Raw genomic sequence first — 25,076 nt, 5'->3', positions numbered from 1 at the left:
AATAAAAAATGCTTAAAAAAAGAAAAATTAATTAATTAAAATAAATAGATGCATGATCCATACACATGTATTCATTTTCCCAGCTGTGACTATTTTTTAAAATAAAAATGATAATAATAATAATACAATCTTAACCAAAAAACACTGTTAATACTGAGTAATGTTCAAGAAAGGAGGTTCTTTTAACACTGTAAGATACTTTGATTTCCATATGTATAAAACTGAAGATTCCCTTCTTAAGCTAACCTTTTACTCAACAAATTTTTTTTCCAGCCTGTCAAACTCAGACAATGCCTCAGACTCTGAGATACACAGGTTCAGGAGACAAGCCAGGGATTCCCAGAGCTTTGGCCTGGAGAAATACCACAGAATGAGGAAGATCCAAAGAACAGCTTTGCAAGCAGGTACTGAGGGACTCTGGTTAATACCATCCAACCTTTGGGGAGAAAAGGAACACACAGACCTGTAAACCTCGGGGCAACTATAGAGTGAACCAAAGGTGCACTTCCAAGGTCAAACAGCAAGGACATGGACACCTTTCTAGAAGAGCTAACTCGCAGTCACCTACTAGTCTGAGAAATCCTGAGGCTTTGTTTGTTTAAACAGACCACATAATAAATCAGAAAGACGGTAGTTAAGGAAATTCAGTCAGAAATCAGAGGCAGTGCAGTCTGAAAAACGGTCTGTTGGAATGCAGCTCTCCCACCTAATGGCCATGTCTCATGACCTTGAGCCAGTCATTTAAGGTGAGGACTGAGCTGCTCCCCTCCCTCAGTCCTTGTGAGGGTCACATGTGTAGATGTGGAACTTAAAAACTGTCAGTTCTCAAATCCATTTTTATTAATAATGATAGTCTGCTATTTATTACAATCCTCCTTCGTGTATAACAATTTCATTTCTGAAAAGCAAGATTTACTTTTAGAGTTATAGACTTCAAAAAAGAAACCGTTTCACAATATTCATTTAAAAAAGAAAAGAAACTTTTGGAAAGAACAACAGAGCTATTAGGGAGGTGCCTGGCTGGCTCAGTCAATAGATGATGTGAGTGACTCTTGATCTCAGGGTTTCAAGTTCAAGCCCTACGTTGGGTGTAGAGATTACTTAAAATTTTTTTAAATAAAATAAAATAGTAGTGTTTGGGTGGTAAGTTGGTTAAGCGCCCAACTCCTGGTTTTGGCTCTGGTTATGATCACAGGGTCATGACATGGAGGACGTGGACACACATCAGGCTCCATGCTCAGTGTAGAGTCTGTTTAAGATTTTCTCTTCCTCTCTCTCTGCCCCTCACCCCATGCTCTCTCCCTTGCTCTTGCTCTCTCTCTCTCTAAAATAAATAAATCTTTCTAAAAAATGAAATAAAATAAAGACAGAATACCAGAGCTACTACCCAAAGTTAGACGGCAGATCAGAAGTTTATGAACTAGCATGAACTTTCAAACAAGCAGGCTTTCTGTCTGATTTGCCTCTCACATTAATTATAAGCCACTGAGAAGTAAAATTATTCAGTTTTATAAGCTTCCTTAATTTTTAGAGTATTTTTATTGCATACTCAAAAGTGAAACTGAGCTACTACTTCATTTATTTGTACACTTTAGATCAATAATGAAATTCAAACAAAGATAACTTATGGAACCTGGCCATTGTTCTTAATATCCGGTAACACAGTATTGAGCCACAACATACTCATCACATCCACAGCTGAATGAGCCCTTTTTGCCCCAGGAAGTTTCAGCCACCCTGGCAAAAATTTGATTTCTGGGGCACCTGGCTGGCTCAGTCGGAAGAGCATGGGACTCTCGATCTCACAGTCATGAGTTCAAGTCCCAAGTTGGGTGTAGAGAATACCTAAATAAAACTTTTTTAAAAAATCAGATTTCTACAGCAAATCAGCCAGCCTGTTCCCAAGCATCTCCCCCACCCCACCCCAATCCCCAGCACCACCTCGTCCCTCACATCTGAGGTATGCCACACTGAAGATGAGAGTGCTCTTTCAGAAGTGAGACCCAAGGGCCCAAGAGAGGCTGGAAATATTGAAACTGGCAAGGCCCTTGTCGTGGTCTTCCCTGACACCCTGTCCACTGACACACTTCATAAACAACTGGAACCAGAAGGGTCACTTCATAAGTCCCTGCAAGAGTGTTTGCCCTTGCCCCTTACCCCTCACCACCTTGAGGCCCCCAGGCTATACCTGACTTGGTCCAAAATCTGGATGGGCCCATGCAGGCTCGCCTGCCAATTCCCAAAAAGAAGCTAAGCAGGAATCAGAAAGAAAAAGTGTTGCCAAGGACCCCACTGACTTCTAACCTTCCCAGGAGCTACTCTACCAGACTTAACACATAAAACAGATATGGGACTTTTCCCTCACTGCTTTACAGAATACTTTACTCTTAACAACTACTATGTTCCTGGTACTATTTATTGACAATCCCACAAAGTGCCTAGAAGTACACTTAATTTTAAGGATGGGGTACATGAGAATATACAAAAACCTAAATGCAGACCCTTCTGAACGCTTTCCCTTGACCCATCTCTGCCATCAGCCCTGGCTGCTGCAGACAGCTGCATGCAAGCTCCAGCTCAGCTGACAGCCGGACTCCTCAAGCAAGCACAGAGGGTCTTTGTGCCTCAGACCTTCTAGGAAGCCATGCAATCCTGCTCACCTGTGTGGAGAGCCAATGGGGACAGGACCCAGTAGCTAAAGGCCCCACCTCCCATCCTCTGGATAGACAACCCCAGAAGACATTCTGTACTCTTTAATAAGTGGGCTGGTTAAAAATATAGCAGTTACACCCCCATCTCTATATAACTATAAGAATCTGGTGAGCCCTATGCCCTAATCCTTTGGAGCCACCTTCCTGGCCTACATCTTGTGTTATACCCCAAAAGAAGGAATTCTTACCAGATCCAATTAGAACAGTGGTTTTTAGCATTAGCTGCATGCTGGAACCCCTGGGGGACCTTTGTAAAGTCTTGATATTCAGACTCCTTTCCAGAAAAATAACATTGAGCTATCTCGGGGTGGGGCAGGCTGCCCAGGTCTCACCCTTATACCAGGACCCATGAGTTCCAACACCGGCCAGGAGGGTAGTCAGCCCAGCCCTGCAGAGAGGGCCAAAAGAAGCAGTGAGGCCACTCTTAAGGGGCCCGGTCTTGAGAGTTTAAGACAGATCCTCTCTTTATCAGAACGTACTGGAGACAAAGGATCCATGAAAGTGGGAGGCAAATAAATGGATTATGTACCAACAGTCTTCGCTTTTCTATAACTGGAATAACACTACAAGTATTCTTTAGAGAAATGCTTATTTCATACAATAATATAGCCACTATGTTTTCTCACGTAAGTCCATATACTTCTATTGCATTCGATTTTTTAAAACTAACTAGCCAGCTGTAACACCTTTGTTGAAAACCCACCTCTTGCCCAATGATCTGAAACACTGCCTTTATTACATACCAAACTTCTAAATAATTCTTTCAGGTCTCTCATCTAGTTTGCTAATAGTTTCTCTCTTGCTCTGCACCATTTGTTTTCATTACTAGAGTGTTGTAATACATTCTGATATCTAGGAAGGTCAGGATGTTCTGTGAGTTTTTTTTTAAATTACATCTATCTAATTCCTTCGGAATTTATTTTAAGGTATAGTATAAAGTAAAGATCCAAAATGATTAATTTTCCATTACTGCCAACTAGTTGCCCAATTACTGCTTACTGAGACATCCTTCCATCTATTAATCTGTAATGCCTACTTGGTAAAATAACATATTCTTACACAGTAAATAGCACATATTCGATTCTCAACTGCCTATTGCCTTCCTTTAACTGGTCTAAGATTCCTGTCCCTGGGGAACTTACATGCTAGCAGGGAAATAAACAATAAGCTTTCCAAAATAAATAACCAACAGACACAGTTATAACATTTTAGAAGGTGATAAGCCTTGCAAAGAAGAGGTGGAGAGGGTAAGGGGCACAGGGAATACAGCACAAGAACGGAGGTAGAACAGGCTGCAGTCTGAAGTAAGGTGATCAGGGTAGAGGGGACAGAGGTACAGGCTTTGTTATGAAGAAGGATGGCAAGGATAGGAGGCCACAGTAATTTAAGGAATAGAGGAGACCTTTTAAAAACACTGCTCCTGATGTGGGCTCCTCTAAGTTGATGACGCCACCATCCCCTACTCACTTCCACCAGAAACCAAACCACCCATCTGCCACGATCAAGCAGTCCCCTCCTTTCTGGCTCGCTGTCCCCGCTGCCCATCTGAATGACACTCGGATCCCATCTAGACTGGTCCAATGCCGTGCTCACCTCTCAGGTCCCCGCCTCTCCTGTCTTGCCCAGTCCAATCTAAGAGGGTCACAGCTAAGGAGCAAACATGACCTTCCCATCCTGCTGAACTATCCACAGTAGCTGCACGCTGCCAAATGACCAAGCCCCAAGCTCCTTAACGAGACCCTGAATACCGCTGTCATTCTTCCATCCCATCTGCCTGCCTCTCCAGGTGCATTGCCCTTCTCCCCACGTGCAGCCTTCTCGCCACAAGACCGAAACTGCTTGTTATCCCATCGGGAAAGTTCAAGCCTCCCTCCCCTTGTTCATGCTCTTCCAGGAACATGCCAGCTCCTGCCCGAGCTTTCAGACCCAGCCACCTCTTCTTCACTCTTCAAGACTCAACTCAGATATTTGATATCTACTCATGGACATCTGTTCTGATGACCAATTCCCCACCCAAAGCTCTGTGTATTCCACTCCCTCCCTCAGCACCAGGAAAATGTTGCGTCTCAGAACTGTCCCAGTGTGATTTCCATCTCCCTAAAGAAAGGAACCTTGCCTGATTTCTCTTTCTTGTATCCATGACTAAACCAGAAATCAGGCACATGAAGAGTACAGTCAACAATACTTACTTGTGAGAAGGGGGAAAAAAACGTAACTGGCCCAATTTCTACATATACAGGTATGGATCAAGAACAGAAATTAGCCTCCTACTCAAAGCAAATGGAAATACCAGTACATTCTGGAAGATATATATTCATAATGCAAATATTATTTGCATTTGTTATTTCTGCAATACTTGGCCTTTGAGACTTTCAGGTTGGCTGATAAGAGGAGCAGAGAAAGCCGGCAATCCTTTCCCCCACTGTCAGGGCTTTACTTTGTTCTGCTGACCTGAAGTTAAATCCGAATGTAAGCGGTTCTTTCAGGACAGAGCTGACAATTGGTTCATAAGGCTTATTAACATGTGCGCCCTCCTCAGCCAGCATCTGATCTCCATCAAGGTGCAAAGAGACCAATGACTGCACAATGCCTAACAGTCTCCAGTGGGGACTGCAAAACCGTTTGGGGTTGTGGGGTTCTTGCAGAGAATAAAGGCCTAAGGGAAAACATTTAAACAGAGAGAGCCAATGAGGGCAGATGAAGGAGGTCGTATAAACAGCCAACTATTGGGATGCCTGGGTGGCTTAATCGGTTAAGCCGCTGCCTTCAGCTTGGGTCATGATCCTGGGATTCTGGGATCAAGTCCTGCATCAGGCTCCTTGCTCGGCGGGGAGCCTGCTTCTCTCTACACCTCTGGCTGCCACTCTGCCTGCTTGTGCACTAGCGCTCTCTCTCTCTCTCTCTCTGACAAATAAATAAATAAATAAAATCTTTTAAAAAAATAGCCAACTATCAACATTACCAAATCTAAGATTCTGGAGCTAAAAAGGTTCCCAAGGATCTACCTTGCCAAACCCTCTAACCTGAAACACAAAGACACCAAACCTGAGGACCTCCATGATGTAGCCAAGGTCACCTGGTAGCCATTAAGCCAGAATTCCCAACTACCCAACTCCCAGGCTGCTTTGGGCTACTCCTCTCTTCCTTCCTTCAAGCTCCTCAAGAGACTTCAGGAGGGAAAATAAAGAAAGGAGGAAAAAGCTATATACTTTGTATTGCGTGTATTCCCCCAGCATTTAATTGAGACAGATGGGGTGAAGAGTAGATGGTGTGCCTAGGAACAGGCCCACCCTCCATGCCAAGATGCTAACTGATTCACCAGTGTTTACCTGCAGCCCAAACACAGTGTTCAAGCCCATAATGATGTTTTTCTTCTACAGCAGCCACTTTCCTCTTATAGGAAAAAATGCCAGGCCATGCGAGCAGCCGGTTCATCCCAAGCCCTGTAACCACAAAGACACGGCTCACAGTGAAGGTTGGACATAGTTTCCCGGCTCTTGCCTTTGCCCAGAGAGGGCTCACTTCTGCCTTGGCCTCTCTCAGAGCCTTGGGGACAAATGTGAGTTGGTACTCATTAGACCAACATCTCTAAGACCGACAGAGGCAATCTGAGGCCCCAGACAGCATCACTTCAAATGCCAAATACTGTGTATCCCTAGAAAAGATGCAGGGGAAAAAAACCTCAGAATTACTATCTACACCGCAATCCTAAATCAAGGCCTGAAACAAGTTAACATGTACTCCGCTGAATGCTGAAATACCAGCATTTCATTTTCAGAGCCTTAACATATATAGTACTTCAACTACTATGGACAAAAATCCACGAAAGCCCCAAACCAGCTCCTGGTTGTGGTTACCGCTGTTACTCCTGTCTTTCAGGCTGGAGGCCACAGGCCTTTTCTCTAGGAATCACAATTTATGAAAGTCACATTCCCACCAAACACTGTTTCAGCCAGGAATGAGATCCCCAACACATTGTAAATGTTAAGATATCTCTGTGGTTCCTCTGTAGTCCACTGTTAATCAACAAGCCAGGAGAAATTTTCACAAGGTTATTATTTAGCATTAGAAACAAAATGCTTGGGACGCCTGGGTGGCTCAGTTGGTTGAGCAGCTGCCTTCGGCTCAGGTCATGATCCCAGCGTCCTGGGATCGAGTCCCACATCGGGCTCCTTGCTCATCAGGGAGCCTGCTTCTTCCTCTGCCTCTGCCTGCCATTCTGTCTACCTGTGCTTGCTCTCTCTCCCTCTCTCTCTCTGACAAATAAATAAATAAAATCTTTAAAAAAAAAAAAAAAAAAGAAACAAAACGCTTGAAACACCCACTGACAGTAACACAGAGACATCGTTTCTAGGTATTGAGACCACATCTCCAAAGCTCACAGGAGCCAGTGTTTAAGTGGACTGCATTTTTCTAGGACTTGTAGGAAGACACAACTGGCCATGTGCCTTAGGCTCTGGTGGAAGGCTGCAAGAGATCCAAGAGTCCTGAATTTATGCATTTATTTATCTTTAGAGAATTCCAAATCCTGTGACTTCACAAAGTAAGCTGGGCTCTGACCTGATTCCTTTCCTTCTTCCCTTGATTGGCCTAATGTCATGCATCCGTATAGAACTGATTTATCACCAATCTATCCCGGGTACTGAAATAGGCTTGGAATGAATTCCTGGACATACTTCTCACCGCACACAATGCCAGAGCCAAGGAAGGGATCCAAAAGGAGAAATGAGCAAGTCTTTCAGTCTTTTAGGTCTATTATTCTTAACCTTTCATGATTCCTCCTCTGGTTTCATTTCATTAAATTCTATTAAGATTGACATGAAAGAAGCCTAAAAGAAAAGTTGGCCGAGCCTACCTGGTATTTTATTCACAGTTCACATCTGGGTGGAAGACCTACATTTTCAGCTCCTTAAAAATGATGGGTTCTCCCAAAATATCTCTCTCCTGAATAAAGCTATATACTTTTGAGGCAATTTGTCATTAATAATAATTCTCACTCAGTGAGATGCTAACTTTGCACAAATACCAGTAAAACTTCCACACACCGAATGGGATGACAACTTTTCCAGCGTAAAGATTCAGAGCCAATATTAACATTTGCTAATGTTAATATTGTTAATATTATTAATATTATTATATATTTATAACATTATTTATATGTTATATAAACATATAAAACATATATATGTAAACATATATAAACATATAATACATATATAACATATTATTTATATGTTATATAAACATATTTATATGTAACAATATAATATTATTAATATTGTTAATGTTGCTGTATTATTCTCTACACTTTTGGCATGTTTGAAATACTTCAAATTTTTAAAATAATAATAAAAATCTACTGCCTAGAAAATCTACATCCACAAAAAAATGTAAAAAAAAAAGGATAATTTTTACATCGTTAGTAACAATAAAAAACTGTCAATAACCCCATAAATCCATCAAAAGGAGAACAGCTAAACAAAATACAGTATATTCATAAGATAGAATCCTACCTGCAGAGAAAGGGGAACCCTCCTACACTGTTGGTGGGAATGCAAGCTGGTGCAACCACTCTGGAAAACAGCATGGAGGTTCCTCAAAAAGTAGAAAATAGAGCTACCCTATGACCCAGCAATCATACTACTGGGTATTTACCCTAAAGATACAAACGTAGTGATCCGAAGGGGCACATGCACCCAAATGTTTATAGTAGCAATGTCCACAATAGCCAAACTATGGAAAGAACCTAGATGTCTATCATCAGATGAATGGATAAAGAAGATGTGGTATATATACACAATGGAATACTATGCAGCCATCAAAAGAAATGAAATCTTGCCATTTGCGACGACGTGGATGGAACTAGAGGGTATTATGCTTAGCGAAATAAGTCAAAAATCGGAGAAAGACAACTATCATATGATCTCCCTGATATGAGGAAGTGGAGATTCAACATGGGGGTTGTGGGGGGTAGGAAAAGAATAAATGAAACAAGATGGGATTGGGAGGGAGACAAACCATAAGAGACTCACAAAACAAAACAAACTGAGGGTTTTGGGGGGGAGGTGGGGAGGGAGAGGGTGGTGGGGTTATGGACATTAGGGAGGGTATGTGCTATGGTGAGTGCTGTGAAGTGTGTAAACCTGGCAATTCACAGACCTGTACCCCTGGGGCTAATAATACATTATATGTTAATTAAAAAAAAATAAAAAAAATTTTTTAAATAAAATTATAATAGAATCTAAAAAAAAAAAAAGAATCCTACCTTGCAGTTAAAATGAATGAATTAATTATAACAAAACAAATTATATTGCTAGATAAAAGAAGCATGTCTCAGAACAGTATATACACTATAATACCATTTAGGTAGAGGACATGTGCAAACACGCACATAGATACACACATACATGTATACACGCACACGCACACGCTGAATCTAGTCTCAAAGAAACCCAAACTGAGAGATGCCATTCAACAGACAAATGGACAGGGGCATCTGGGTGGCTCAATGGGTTAAGCCTCTGCCTTCGGCTCAGGTCATGATCTCAAGGTCCTGGGATCGAGCCCTACATCAGGCTCTCTGCTCAGTAGGGAACCTGCTTCCCCCTTTCTCTCTGACCTGCCTCTCTGCCTCTCTGCCTACTTGTGATTGCTCTCTTTCTGTCAAATAAATAAATAAAATCTTTTAATAAATAAATAACAGACAAATGGATAAAGCAACTGTGGTCCATATATACAAAGGAATATTACTCAGCCATCATAAAGGATGAATACCCAATTTCTGTATCAACATGGGTGGAACTGGAGGAGATTATGCTGAGTGAAATAAGTCAAGCAGAGTAAGCCAATTATCATATGGTTTCACTTACTTGTGGAACATAAGGAATAGCATGGAGGACATTAGGAGAAGGAAGGGAAAAATGAAGAGGGGGGAATCAGAGGAGGAGATGAATCATGAAAGACTATGGACTCCGAGAAACAAACTGAGGGTTTTGGGGGTGGGGAGGGAGGAACGGTTAGCCGGGTGATGGGTATTAAGGACGGCACATATTGCATGGAGCACTGGGTGATATACACAAACAATGAATCATGAAACACGACATCAAAAACTAATGATGTACTGTATGGTGACTAATGTAACATATAAATAAATAAATAAATAAATAAAATGCAACACATGGCTCTGAACCACTTTAAAAGACCAGTTATGGGGGGCACCTGGGTGGCTCAGTGGGTTAAGCCTCTGCCTTTGGCTTAGGTCATGTTCCCATGGTCCTGGGATCGAGCCCCACATCGGGCTCTCTGCTCAGCAGGGAGTCTGCTTCCTCCTCTCTCTCTCTGCCTCTCTGCCTATGTGTGATCTCTATCCGTCAAATAAATAAATTTTAAAAATAAAATAAAGTAAAATAAAATAAATAAAAGACCAGTTATGGGATAATCACTCAAAAGTAAACAGAGTCTGAGGATTGGATGGTACTGAAATGGCAGTGGTAATTTTCTGCTTTTAATGGATGTTTTGGGGTTTTGTAAGAGATGTCTTTGTTGGCAGGAAATATACACTCATGTTTTTGGGAGTGATAGGACATCAGGTCAGCAACGTATTCCCAAATGGTTTAGGAAAAATGTCCATTCTTCCAACTTCATTTACTTCATATCATATATAAAAATTAAGTCAAAATAAATATTAAGAGTTAAAATTATAAAATTTTTACAGGAAAACACAGGGGAAAGCCTTCAAAACCTTCTTATATATTGGATATGACATCAACAGGGCAGGCAACAAAAGAAAAAACAGAAAATGGAATTCATCAAAATGTAAATTAGGGGTGCCTGGGTGGCTCAGTCAATTATGTGTCTGACTCTAGATTTCAGCTCAGGTCTTGATCTCAGGGTCATGAATCTAAGTCCTGTACTGGGCTCCACAACTAGAGCCCACTTAAAAACAAAAAAACAAAAACAAAAGGAAAACTTTTATATATCAAAGGACACTATCAATAGAGTGAAAAGGCAATCTACAGAATGGGAGAAAATATTTGCAAATCATACATCTGATAAAGGGTTAATATCCAAAATAAAGACCTACAACTCAACAACAAAATGATTCAAAAATGAACAAAGCACTTGAATAGATATTTCCCTAAAGAAGACACACAAATGGCCAATCAGCACATGAACAGATGCTCAACATCACAAAGCAAAATGGAAATGCAAATCAGAACAAGATCCTACCTCATACCTATTGGGGATGGCTATTAACAAAAAAACAGAAAAGAAGTGAGGGCAAGGATATGAAGAAATTGGTACCTTTCGAGTGGGAATATAAAATGGTGCCGCCACTGAGGAAAATGATAGGGCACTTGTTCAAAAAATTAAACAAAGAATTGTGAATATGATCCAGCAACTTCACTTCAATGCATACACTCAAAAGTACTGAAAGCAGGCAACCGAACAGCTATCTGCACACCCGTGTCACAGCAGCATTACTTGCCAGAGTCAGAAAGTGGGAACAACCCAAATGTCCATCAACTGATGAACAGCTAAACAAAATGTGGCATATACCTAAAATGGAATGTTACTCAGCCTTAAAAAGAATGAAATTCTGACACATGCTATATGAATGAACTCTGAAGACATCATGCTAAGTAAAATAAGCCAGACACAAAAGGACAAACACTATGATTCTATTCATGTGTGGGCCTTCAAATAATCAATTTCAGAGACAGAAAGTAGAAGACTGGTTACCAGGGACTCACGGAATGGAATGGGGAATTACAGTTTAATTGGGTAGAGTACCAGTTTAGGAAGATGGAAAAGTTCTGGAGATGGATGGTGATGATGGCTGCACAACCAACGTGAATGTCCTTAATGCCACTGAACTGTACACTCAAATATGGTAAAATGGCTAAAATGGTTCTGTTTTCTATTTTACCACAATTCTTAAAAAGTCTTATGATACAGACTCTCTCTGAGATACCACGTATTTTCTGAGTATGTGGTAAATGTGAGTAAACAAATTATTAAGTCTGGAAGAAAAGGCATAGAACTTAACTAATGGTGTTACCTCTGGAAATGAGAGATTATAGTCAAAATCATCTTTAGTATTTTTAATTTTTTAAAGGATACTGATTTTACATATTACTTGTAACAAAAACTGATATAAAAATGGTATATTACGGGGCGCCTGGGTGGCTCAGTGGGTTAAACCTCTGCCTTTGGCTCAGGTCATGATCCCGGGGTCCTGGGAGCCTGCTTCCCTTCCTCTCTCCCTTCCTCTTTCACTGCCTGCCTCTCGGCCTACTTGTGATCTCTCTCTGTCAAATAAATAAATAAATATCTTTTTTTAAAAAATGGTATATTATGGGCACACGAGAAAAATAAAAGACAGGAGAAGAGCTGCTTCTATAAAAATACCTTTCTGCCCAGGAATACTATTAAAAACTCACTAATAAAAAAAAAATAACATTTCCAAACTGATACTTTCCAGAATACACTGCTTACATGAAATTTAAAAAACAATAATAGGAGATTCTTCCCTGAAGAAAATGAAGGAGACACAGGAACAACATGAGCGGGGGCAGAGGAATGGGGGGGGGGGGATCCACAGAGCATAAGGCCAGATCTAGTCTGGATTTTGAAATGAAATTTTATAGGATTTGTACTTATCCCCTAAAGGTTTCATGACCCAACAATGGCACCACCAACAGTTAATAACAGCCTTTGCCCTCTCTGCAGTCAAACCACCACGATTCCTGAACACAGCCACTGCTTGGGGGATTCTGTGGGTATCATGCCCCGGTCTGAGCAGGAGTGGAGAATGGAAACAGGGCCACAAACCTAGCTCTTTCCATTACACAGAAATTGAGGCTTCCGGGCTCCACTTTCATGCTTAAAAATAGAAAAAGAAATTGACTTCACATTTTATGGAGAGTAGTCAAAGGAATACATTTAATGTGAAGAATCTTCAGAGAAGTGCTGTTCTTTTTTGTTTTGTATTGACAAAAATAACTAAGATGACGGAACAAAGCAGGTAGAAAGCGACGATTATGAAACTCTTGACCTGATACCAGCAAGCGGTCCCCTGGCATTGGTCAGGCACAAGATCCTCCTCCAGCCCCGGATTTCCACTCTGCCTCTGGAGCCGCTGCCGCCCTTCTGACAATTACCTCCCATAATTTCCAAGATCAATGAACAACAGGAAACATACTTTTCCAAAAATAAATCCTTTTCTTCCTCTGACAAGTTCCGAACACTTAAGATTTAGAAACTGTCCTAACGATACAAGTTAAAATGGCATGTAAAAATCAAATTCAATATAAATGTTTCTTGGGCTCTTTACGGTCTCTTTTTATAAAGTTTTTTGCATTCAGGGGAAAGCTGGCTAACAGTGAAACACGTGGCTTCATGCTGACTTGAAGAAGGGGACCTAAATCCTTGAAACCTGCTTCTTTGTCATTGGACATCATCAAACAGAGGTTCTGGCTTTATGTCCAAACTGTGCCCAAGGAACTTGCAGAACCAGGGCTGAGCATCACACCCCTTGATGTCTAAATGTCTGATCTCATCCTAGAAACTCAAAGAAACTCATGCCGTGGAATCCCCTCACTACCCTGCATTGGAGGCAGGAATGGGGTCTTCCTAGTAGTGAACTGTAGGAGGCTAGCCTTTACAGTGCGCCCCACTGCTCAAACCTTGGTATAAAAGAATTCAAACATGAGTCATTTATAGAACACCCTTACTGCAGGAAGCAGAACACAAGTGGCTAAGAGCCTCCAAAGTACATCCAGACTCCACACCTCTCACCTACCTGTTGTAAGAGCTCTGAACTGCTCTACCTGCTGCCCCTTCCCTCGCCTACACTACAGTCCAGCTCAGCCACGTCTGCGAACACACCCAGATGCTCTCAAATTCCAACAACCACCCAGCTTACTAGCCTAGCCGCCAAGGCCTCGCATCATTAGACCTGGGTCACAATTCCATCCTCCTTGTCCTACCCTCTCCCAGATACCCTCGGAGCTCGGCCACACTGGCCTTTCTTCCACTGATCAACCCAGGGCTCTGCACTTGCTGATTCCTCCATCTAGCACGTTCTTCCCCCAGGCTTCATGGGCCTGACTCCCTCTCAGCTACACCTCCTTCCTCAGCCCCCATACCTAACTAGGGTAGTCCCCACTCCACAGCATTCTCTGTACCTCACCCTGTTTTGATTTCTTTACATAATCACAACTGTCAATTATGCTGGCTTTTGTATGTGTCCCACCACAGTGCAAGCTCCATAATGGCGCGACGCTGGCTCAGTGCTGTACTTACGCACGAAACTGGCACAAAGCAGGCACCATTATCAGTATCTGTTACACACATAGATGAGAGGGTGGTAGGTAGGTGAGTGGATGGCTGGATGGGCAGACAGACAGATGGATACACAGCAGGTGCAGAGATGGATAAATGAACAAGCAAACAAACTAATAAAAAATGAGGATGGGCCATTAATAAAAGTACCAACCACTATGCAACCAGTGCCACACCATGCAATGAGGATTCAAAGGCAGGAAGAGCCCGCTGGACGGGCCCTGAAGTAAGCATCATGAATGAAATACTATCTGAAATTAACCTTAAAAGATTGGGGGGGTGGGGAGAACAGGAGTTCCTTTCGGGTGGATGACCAGGAACACAAGGAGAAAAACAAAAATAACAATCAAAAACCAGCAAACAATCTGCAGGAAACTAGTCCTACAAATTAATGTGAAAAGCTTCTACCATGAACTTAACAAGTAATACATCATAAAATACGAACCCCTAACAATGTCCCCTGTGTTTAAAAGTAAATGATTAGCCAACAGCCCACAAAGCCTCAACATTCATGCATTCTGTTAAATTGCAATTCTCCCAGCCAAGGCTTGGTAGTGATCACCCTGGGTTTTTATTCAAGTCCCATGAATAAATCAACCTAGGAATAGGGCCAGATGTCTGGTACCCAAAAAAACCAAGAGAACTATAAGCATTGTTTTTCAAACCAAAAATCTCAAGAGAGTATGCCACTGGAATCTCACCCAGCCATTGGGCAATCCACACATTGGGTTCCCCTCTCTGAAGAAACAAGTTACTCCAGGATACCTGGGTGGCTCAGTCAGTTGAGCATCCAGCTCTTGATTTCGGCTAAGGTCACGATCTCAAGGTCCTGAGATGGAGCCCCAAATCAGGTTCCGCACTCACTGCAGAGTCTAGAATTTTCTCTCTCTCTCTCTCTCTGCCCCTCCCCCCACTCACTTATGCTCCCTCTCTCCCACTCCCTCTCTAAAATAAATAAATAAATAAATCTTTAAAGAAAAGAAACAAGTTATTCCCCTGGCACAGGCCTCAATGTCACTCGGCAGAGGGGCCCATCATCAGTCACTCACGTATTGAGCTGTTGTTCTATCGGCTTTTCCCTGACACATCTGTAATTGTGTCAAGAAGGTACCATGCTCTGGGAATATTTTCATCACTGCGGTGTGTATGGGGGTGGGGGGTGAGGAACTGAGGGGGCACTGATGAGTAAGAACAGCCTCATATGTGACCTCAATTCTCAATCCCAGCCATCTTGCTCCCTGGCAGCCGCAGTAATAAAGGTTGTAAAGTATTTGTAGTCATCACAGCTGGGGAGACAGAGCGGGGGAGGGCAGGTGGTCCAGAGAGACCAATGCCTGGAGCAGATAAAAATGGCAATGTTCAATTTTCTCTGGTCCAGTAGCTCGCAAAGCATGCACAAAGAACTAGTTAAAAACATAAATCTGCTATTCTTCTGCCTTTCATATCCAGACATGCCAGGAACTCTGGTTCAGAAAACCAGAGGTGGGGGGAAAGCACCCAGACTCTGCATTTTTTTGGGGATTTTATTTATTTATTTGATAGAGACACAGAGAGAGAGGGAACACAAGGAGGGGGAGTGGGAGAGGGAGAAGCAGGCCTCCTGCAGAGCAGGGAGCCTGATGCAGGGCTCAATCCCAGGACCCTGGGATCATGACCTGAGCCAAAGGCAGATGCTTAACAACTGAGCCACCCAGGTGCCCCAAGACTCTGCCTTTTAATATGCACCCTCCATGGCTTGAAGCCTGTCGTCTCAGACAGAGAACAACGCAACTACCAATCTGAGTGACTCTGCAGGGAACAGAGTATGGAATCCCTGCACACAATAGCCCCAAGGCCACCAGTATCTTCATTTCTTTGGGGCCTTCTGAGAATCTGATGAAAGCCCATTTTTTATTTCTATCACTTCCATGCCACTCTTTTCTCTCCATTAGTAATGCAAATGTTTGAACAAGGCTTTCTACAAAATACCACTGATTTGCCAAACATCTTTCTACAAATACCCGGAACCATGAAGCTCCTAATAAATTAGCTAAAAAGCTAAAAATTCCCAATTAAAATCTTGAGTCTGTATATTTAAAGCATTGCTTTGCCAAAGTATAAATCCATGGAAGGATAAACTTCACCTCCCTCCCTTGGGAATAATAAAAAAGATGCTTAGGGGGCCTGGGTGGCTCAGTCGGTTAAGCGTCCAACTCTTGATTTTGGCTCAGGTCATTATCTCAGGGTCCTGAGATCAAGCCCCATATTGGGCTCCACGCTGAGGGTGGAACCTGCTTAAGATTATCTCTCTCCCCTTCCCTCTGCCCCTCCCCTCTCAAAAAAGATGCTGGTTAATCTTGGGCAGGTCAAACAGTAAGGTAAGGAGTTTGGTGGGGGGGGTTAAAGATTTTATTTGAGAGAGAGACAGAGAGAACACGTGTGCACCTGTGCAGTGGGGAGGGGCAGAGGGAAAGGGACAAGCAGACCCATTGCTAAGCAGAGAGCCTGATGCAGGGCTGGATCCCAGGACCCCAAGATCATGACCTGAGCAGAATGCAGACACTTAACCAACCAAACCATGCAGGCACCCCTAGGAGTTTGTGTTTTTGACACAACCACAGATAAGATTGGAAGGTTAAAATAACTAAGAATCTGCCCAAAATGCATACAAAGGAACAAAGCCCTTAAACTTTAAATGCACTAGACCATTAGTGCCCTGAGAGAGTTGTTTAATCTAGTTGAAGATTATAAATGTTTCATGTGTCTGGGACGCCTGGGTGGCTCAGTGGTTAAGCGGCTGCCTTCGGCTCAGGTCATGATCCCAGAGTCCTGGGATCGAGTCCCACATCAGGCTCCTTGCTCAGCGGGGAGCCTGCTTCTCCCTCTGCCTCTGCCTGTGCTCACTCTCGCCCTCTCTCTCTCTCTGACAAATAAATAAATAAAATCTTAAAAATAAATAAATAAATAAATGTTTCATGTGTCAAAGGTAGAGAGGATCGCAGTTTTTAATTTACCAGCCAAAATTTCAATAGGAGAAAACCAAACTCTTATCAATTTTTGCAATTTCAGTAAACAGATTTAAGAAGGTAAGATGAAGGTCGGTCGATCAATCAATCAGTGGGTCCCCAAGCAAAGATACAACCATGTATCTCTTGCAAAGGCCTCTTTTTTAATTCTAATGTACCAGGTGCCTCGTTAGCGCAGTAGGTAGCGCGTCAGTCTCATAATTCTAATGTACCAACTTAGGACAATTATCTATATGGAAACAAATCAAAATAATAAGACAAAAGCGATCCTTTGCAGCTCTCCCAACAAAGAAGAAGCCAGCCTGCTTGGAAACATCTTAGAAGTTTACAACCTTTCTGACCAGCCAGGTCCGCATACCCCAGGTAGGGCACGGCATACACACACTGATGGGACTTAGTAGAGATTGTGGCTGCTGGTGAGCCAAGAGCAGGACTGCGGGAGGTCAAAGGCCCACCCAGCCTCCATACCCAACACTTCCCCCAGAGGGTTATGCTGCTTTCCTAACTCAGGGAAGTCAGTGTTCACATTGAAATAAAAACAAGGGTGATTTCCGTAGCCCAAGAGGTCCAGGCAGGTACCAGCCCTGTCCTGTTGGAAAGGCCGCTGTGTGACAGGAGAATCCCAGGATTCAGGGTCACCAGCACTCCCACAATACCACGACAAAGATGAACAACACCAACAACAAAAACAACGTAATGAAGACACTCTTGCAAAGTCTCTGCTTCTGTTTTACTAACGCTTCTGTGTAAACACAACAGGACTCTCAGTCAACATCTGTTTGATGAATCAGTGTGACAAAACGAACTAATGACTGGAATAAAGGAGAGGATCTGAGTACCATTTTGGCAACCAGACTTAGAAGCACATTCTTGCCACAAGTCAACAAGACGAGCCTGGCTCAGGTCATGCAAAACCAAGATGAAACCAACAGAGATAGGGAACTTGCGCCTGGAGTTCAAGCCTTAAAAAAAAAAAAAAAAAAAAAAAAAAAGGAAAAAAAAAGAAAAAAAAACAACAAAAAGAAGAAGAAACTCCGACAGGAATACAAACCAAAAAAAAAAAAAAAAAAAAAAAAAAAAAAGGATAAAAAAGGAAAGACCTACACTAAATAAATGTACTTCTATGAAAAAAACACAAACTTATTGGCATCAACATACTTCTTCCATATACTGAGAATAACTTTCATTACATCTCAACCTCAAACTGGAACGTGCAGGAATGAAGTGCCCACCTTTGTGCACCTGCCACGGGCTGCCACCTGTGTCCTAGTCTGTCCTCCATTCCACCTTTGGGATTCCGTAGCACATATTACTTAAAAGGCTAGCCCGTCTCTGGAAGTACAAATAAATAAAACCAAACGGAGCTCTTTCCCCACCCAGCTCTCTCCCCTACATATTTCCTCCTGATCCTACAGAAGTTGTAAATGTCTCAATCCAGGCATTCCAAGGTTTCCAGGAATAGAGATGGATCCTTGCTGATAAGACAAGTCTATGGAGAAAGTTATAAGTGAAGTGATGAACACAGTCAGACAAGCATAAAATTAAAAGCTCTGACACCATTTTTCACTGGTCAACTTCTCCCAGCAGTGTGTCAATACACACATGAGCTAGTCCAAAGATGTGTATTTGAAAGTTCATTTTTTCAGCTCTTTCTAGCATTTCAATTAAGTGAGGGTTTCAATTGCACTAAATAAATGAGAATATAAATAATTAATGCAACACTATGAACTAGGTGGGTTCTGGGCCTGAGGGAAGAGCCCCTCAATTACAAAATACCCCTCCCCACCTGCTCACACATACATGCAACCCCCTCTCAGTGAGACTCACGCAAATAACCCCTACTTAAAGGGGAAGGGCATTTAAATGAAAACACGAGCAGAAAGCAGCTTTCACCATCAGGAATGGCTAAGGAGGGTGTTGAAATCTCCCAATATCTAGCCACCCACGGAAGAGCTCACACACTAGCAATGTTTTCTAGGTAATCATCAGCATGTTCCTACCACAATCGTGTTCCTCCGTGAGAATGCAACAAGGAAAAGAGCTTCTGGCTGGCAGTTGTGCTACTGCTTCCAAGCCCTGATTCCCTTGGAAATATCTTTCAGAGCAAGCACATCATGCTCCTGTTCCAACTTCTTCTCACAGTCAGAATACATCAGGGGACCACACAGCAGCCTGTCAATGCATGGGGCATGCTGCGGATGCAGCCACAGAAGGCATGCAGATTCTGCACAGCCAGTTCCAAGAGCAAGCAGAGAGCTGATTAAGGCAGGCAAACCGCTAGTCACCTTTACCAGCCCAGGCCTCATGGGCAGCAAGTAGAGCTCTAGGACCCGTGAAAATAAGCTACCCCCAACCGAAGTGTAAGCTTGGGAACAACAACCTAGAATGCCTCCTTCCCTCTGCATCTTTAAAGGTCAGTGAAAACCCTCACTCTAGGAGGCCGGCCCGGCTTAACCACATCAGCAGTGGCATCAGCCTTCTCAGAACCCAGGACATTCACAGACAGCACAGCATCCCCCAACCCATGACACACGAGTCCAAAACAAACTACACAACCCAGGCTCAGCCCCAGGACTTGGCAGTGAACAAGACCAAGGGAGCTTGAGTTCTAACAGTAGGGTGGACAGAGGAGGAACAAGGAAACAAGCAGAACATAACAGAACGGCCAAGTGCTATGAAATTAGTCATCAGAGTATGGTGACAGAGCACCTGGCAGGGGCTTCCTCAAGACTGAGCAGTCAGGGTATACTTTCTGAGAAGGAGACACAGACACTGAAACAAGAGTCAGAGGTAGGAAAGAGCTCAGTTTGCTCTCAGAGCAGGTAAAGTATAGAAACCGAAGCGCAGGTGGCTGCAGGGCAGGGTGGACCGAGTCACAGAAGCCCGGTGACTAAGGCATGGTAAGTGACAGCAGGGAACTTAGTTTGTAATCTAAAAGCATCAGAAGGCACTGGAGAGCCTTAAGGAGGAGCAGGACATGATGTTCTTGTGACCCATCCTACACTGTCCTGTACTACTCTGTACCTCCCTCGCTGTTATCAACCTTCCGGGTTTACGCTGCCCCACATCTACTCCTGGGAGCAGGGACTGGGTCACAGCACTTCTTTCTCTCCCTCAAGTGCCCAGTATACTGCCAGGTACTAAAAAAGACACTTAATGCATAAATACACACACACACAGAGTGCATTTGTCCAGACAGTTTAAAGAACCTGTATATTTTTTAAGATTTTTTAAAAAATTTATTTATTTGAGAGAGAGAGAGGGAGAGGGAAGGGGCAGAGGGAGAAGCAGACTCCCTGCTGAGCAGAAAGCCTGACACAGGGCTCAATCCCAGGACCCTGAGATCATGATCTGAGCTGAAGGCATCCCTAAACAACCTGAGTTTTAAAACTTGCCAAGGGGCACCTGGGTGGCTCAGTGGGTTAAAGCCTCTGCCTTCGGCTCGAGTCATGATCCCAGGGTCCTGGGATCAAGCCCCACATCGGGCATTCTGCTCAGCAGGGAGCCTGCTTCCCCCTCTCTCTCTGCCTGCCTCTCTGCCTATTTGTGATCTGTCTGTCAAATAAATAAATAAAATCTTTAAAAAAAAAAAAGTGCCAAAATAACCATTTCTCTACAATGTACATAGTTTCACTACTAGTTGGATTATACTGAGAAAATAAAACATTTGGAATTAAAAGCTCAACTGACAGAAAGGCATGCTTATCTATAGGTGAAAACAATTTGGCAGCTGTCTTCCTACCAACACAAAAGCAAGCAAATTAGCTATTTGCCCAGAGAGGAACCCCCCCACTTTTTTATAAGGTTCGTTTAGCCAGCATATAGTACATCATTAGTTTCTGATGTAGTGTTCAACAATCCATTAGTTGCGTATAACACGCAGTCTTCTGGGAATGGAAAGGGGGAGACAGACCACAGGCAAAGTGGCTGGCCCTCACCATCACCAGGGCCCTCCATGCCTACTTGTCGCCACCTACTGGACAGTGAGAGGACACAGATCTGCACCCTGTTGCCAGGTCTGAGACTCCTGAGCCAGTTAACCAGTCGAACAAATGAAATGGATACAGCACAATTCATGCATTTGAAGAGAAAGCTCCTAAAAGAAAGACTCAGAAATGGCGAAAATGGGTGCCTAGCTGGCTCAGTCAGTGGAGCATGTGACCCTTGATCTCGGGGTTGTGAGTTCAAGCCCCACATGTGTAGAGATTACTTAAAAATAAAATAGTAAAAAAAAAAAGACTTTCTTACTCTAATAAGCTAACATGCCTCATCAGATGGTAAAAGAAAAAAAAAATCATGCTTTGTATGTCTTTATGTTATAAAGAGGAGGTACTAACTGAAGGTTTAGGATCCCAAAAGATACAATGCATTATTACTCTCTCAGAGATTTAGAATGAAAAGAAAAATATGACTAAAATTTTTCTCCAAACAGAGTTATAGCAGAACTAGAAAACAGCAATCACATCAAACCAGAGGGAGTAGCCCAAGGCAAAAGGAAAACTGGGGAGCACGGTGTCCCAGAAAACAAAATTCAAGACCACGTCCAAGCAGCAGCAGTGGCAGTTGCTGCTCAGTGGGCAGGTCATCAGGGCCCGCCAGCTGCGGAATCAGATGACACAGGGCTCAGGGGGCCTCAGCAGGAGTCCCTGAAGATCACAGTACACAGAGCAGGCAGCAAGCAGAAAAGAAATGGAGGCGTTTCTCAACTGGAAATGCTCAGGAATATTTAAAAGCCACAGGAATGAGATGGATGAGTGAGACAGACAGACCGACTGGACAGGAGGACAAAGTGCTTAAGGGAGGCTGCCAGGAAGGTACAGGGGAGGCCAGGGAGGGCGCCACAGCCGGGGCTGGTCTGGCTCCACCCAATACGGGCTCATAGGGCTTTGCTTGTAGAAGGACTCACCTTTGGCTTCACCCTTTATTATAATAAAGAATTAACTCTTTATTATAATTTTTTAACCAGGGGCTGCTCATTTTCATTTGGCACTGGGCCCCACAAATTATACAGCCAGTCCTGGCCTAGGGGAGGTGTTGGCCTCAGCACAGAGAAGGGCAGCTCTGCCACCTATGTAGGAAGAGTGGGATGGAGAAGCAGGGTCAATGCCTTCAGATGGCTTTTTTGTGAAGCAGAAAAACAGCCATCTGTTATGAACAAGCAAGAGAGCAGATGGGGGGGGTTAATAATATTCCACGTAGGGTGGAGAAATTTGGTCAATTCATCTTAACCAAGGGACTGAGGTTAACATAACCTATAATAAGACCGATCAATCTCATGTACCTCTCTATGATGCACTGAGAAAGGCACATCATTTTTGTGCTATCTGGTATTCCTGTCAAAACACATATCCTCACTGTAATCAAAGAGCCCAAACTGAGGAATCTTCAACAAAACAGCACGCCAATACTCTTGAACATCGTCAAGGTCATGAAAGACAAGGAAAGGCTGAGGAGCTGTCACAGATTAGAGAAGAGAAATAACAATTAAATGCAATGCGGGATTACCCTCAAATAGAAAAAGAACATTAGAAGAAAAAAAATTCTAGTGAAATTTAAATAAGGTTTGTAGTGTAGTTAATGATGTGGGAAACAAAGGTAAAAGAAAAGTTAAATTTCCTTACTATTTACAGCCTATTGACAAGTCCTTGAAACAGGCAGAGTGACATTCCTCTAGGAACTCAGCTGCCTCAATGTTAATACTTTGGTAAGGGCAAAAAGGTGCTCTCAGTTTAACATTATCCCAACCTCCTGGATCTTTTAACATATAAAAATTCCTTGGGAAACTTCTTTACCTCTACCCCCAAGATACATTTTAGCAATCATCCTCCAAGCACATTGCCCAGTGATATACATCTGAAGGGTCTCATGACTAGGGTTTTACTAGTAATAGATGACCTTGTCCTAACAATAGCTAGCCCCCTCAGAGTCCTGGAAACCTTGCTTGCAAAATTCCTTAGCGACTTACTAACCCCCTCCCAACTTGAAAGTATATAATCAGTAGTTCCTCACAACCCCAGGGCAGCTCTTTCTGCCCAAAGGTCCTGTCCTGGTGCTTTAATAAGACCACCTTTGTGCACCGAAGACATCTCAAGAATTCTCTTGGCCATTGGCTCCAAACCCCAACATTCCCGCCATCAATTAACGGTAACATATCAGTATTAATCTCAGTGTTCCATCAGTACGCTATGATTGTATAAGGCAGTAAAGTTAGTGGGAGCTGGGTAAAGCAACCAGGGGAACTGTGACTCTAACTCTTCTTAAATCTCCAATTATTTCGGGGCGCCTGGGTGGCTCAGTGGGTTAAAAGCCTCTGCCTTCGGCTCGGGTCATGATCTCAGGGTCCTGGGATCGAGCCCCGCGTCGGGTTCTCTGCTTGGCGGGGAGCCTGCTTCCTCCTCTCTCTCTGCCTGCCTCTCTGCCTACTTGTGATCTCTGTTTGTCAAATAAATAAATAAAAACTTCAAAAAAAAAATCTCCAATTATTTCAAAATAAAACATTTAAACTTTTATGTGGATTTTTCATTTGTGATTTCCTTTAATGTTAAAGTAATTCCAGGAACTTTAGTTATCACCTTTGAAGTCCAGCACTACTATGTCAGACATGTTCCTGCTTCTCTATCAACCCAAAGAATCAGCAACAAGTAGGAAAGGTTATGTTCCCCTTAAAAATAATAACTTGGAACTAAGGGGGGGAAAAAAACAGTTAAAAAAAAAATCACCCACAGGTAAACTGCTTGTTTTTTTAAGTTTCAATAAACTGAATAAAAATTTTAAAAATAAAAATAAACCATGGCCCACAATGTACAGGAACCACTGGCATTTTTCTCCAAAAAATGCTGGGAGGTGGCAAGCATTCAGGGACTATTAGATTTCTCAAACAATGTCAGTGACCGCAGATTTTAGGCAACAATTTTTTGCTTCCTGATTTTGAAAACTGGGTTTGCATCTTGGTTCCACTTCTTAGCAGCTATGTGACCTTAAGCTACTGCTTAAGCGTGGTGCCTCCATTTCTTCATCATACCCTATGATAAAGATTAAATCACTTACTACATTTAAAAAAAAGAAACCTGGGTACCTCGGTGGCTCAGTTGGTTGAGTGACTGCCTTCAGCTCAGATCATGATCCTGGAGTCCCAGAATTGAGTCCCGCATCAGTCTCCCTGCTCAGCTAGGGGTCTGCTTCTCCCTCTGACCTTCCCCCTCTCATGCTGACTCTCTCTCATTCTCTCTCTCTCTCTCAAATAAATAAAATCTTTTAAAAAAAGAAAAAGAAAAAGAAACCTTAGAGCAGTATCAACATATAAGAAACTGTATGGGGAGAGGCCGGGATGAAAGTAGGATGACACCAGATTTGGGCCTGGCTGACAAGGTAAATGATAGTCCCACGAATTTAGGAAAAAAGAAAACAGAAGGATTGTGTGGAAGTGGGGTGGAAGGAGTTTCATTTTAGCTTTCTGCATTGCAGAGGACCACCAACTGCAGGCTGCCAATTGACCTAAATCAGTCTGATTTTGCATAACTATTAGGTTTTTCTTGGTTGACAACAGGAAGGACCCAAAGAGGAGGACAGTCTGCTCTCCTCCTCTGAACATTATCAGGTTATACTAACGGCAAGTCTTAGACCAACTTCAGCCATACATGCAGACCTTCATGCTTAAGATGTGAATTTATAAGCAAGCAGGCACAAAAATAATTCACATCAACTCTTTTGTAAAGCTGGTAGAGCCTTAGTACTCTATCCCACTGGCTGTCACAACAACAGCTTCATAAGAGGTTCTCCAGGGGCAGATACATGAAGCAACCAGAGTCTTCAGCCGCCTGTGCTGGACAGGGGACTATTCAGGCATTGTCCATAACAATTCAGACTATGGGCTGCTATCTTCTCCTACTCTATTCTTGTGAAAACAGTATCTCAAAAGTATTTTATCCAATAAATATCAATGAAAGAAACATTATAACTTTGAACACATCATCCAGTTTTACATTTATCTAATACTTCCCCTACCTACTACATC

The 25,076-nt window shown here is 42.8% G+C and overlaps 1 protein-coding gene across 1 annotated transcript in view; it reads right to left on the bottom strand.

The window, feature by feature from the left end:
• The window catches only part of LOC111141744 (D-tyrosyl-tRNA deacylase 1), a 177,538-nt gene that overhangs the window by 125,304 nt on the left and 27,158 nt on the right, over positions 1–25,076 (bottom strand). The window lies entirely within an intron of this gene.

The sequence above is a fragment of the Enhydra lutris genome, unplaced genomic scaffold (genome assembly GCF_002288905.1).
Source record: "Enhydra lutris kenyoni isolate GAN:26980312 unplaced genomic scaffold, ASM228890v2 scaffoldscaffold6, whole genome shotgun sequence".
In the NCBI taxonomy this organism is placed as follows: domain Eukaryota; kingdom Metazoa; phylum Chordata; class Mammalia; order Carnivora; family Mustelidae; genus Enhydra; species Enhydra lutris.
This window is presented reverse-complemented; position numbering and strand designations above follow the sequence as displayed.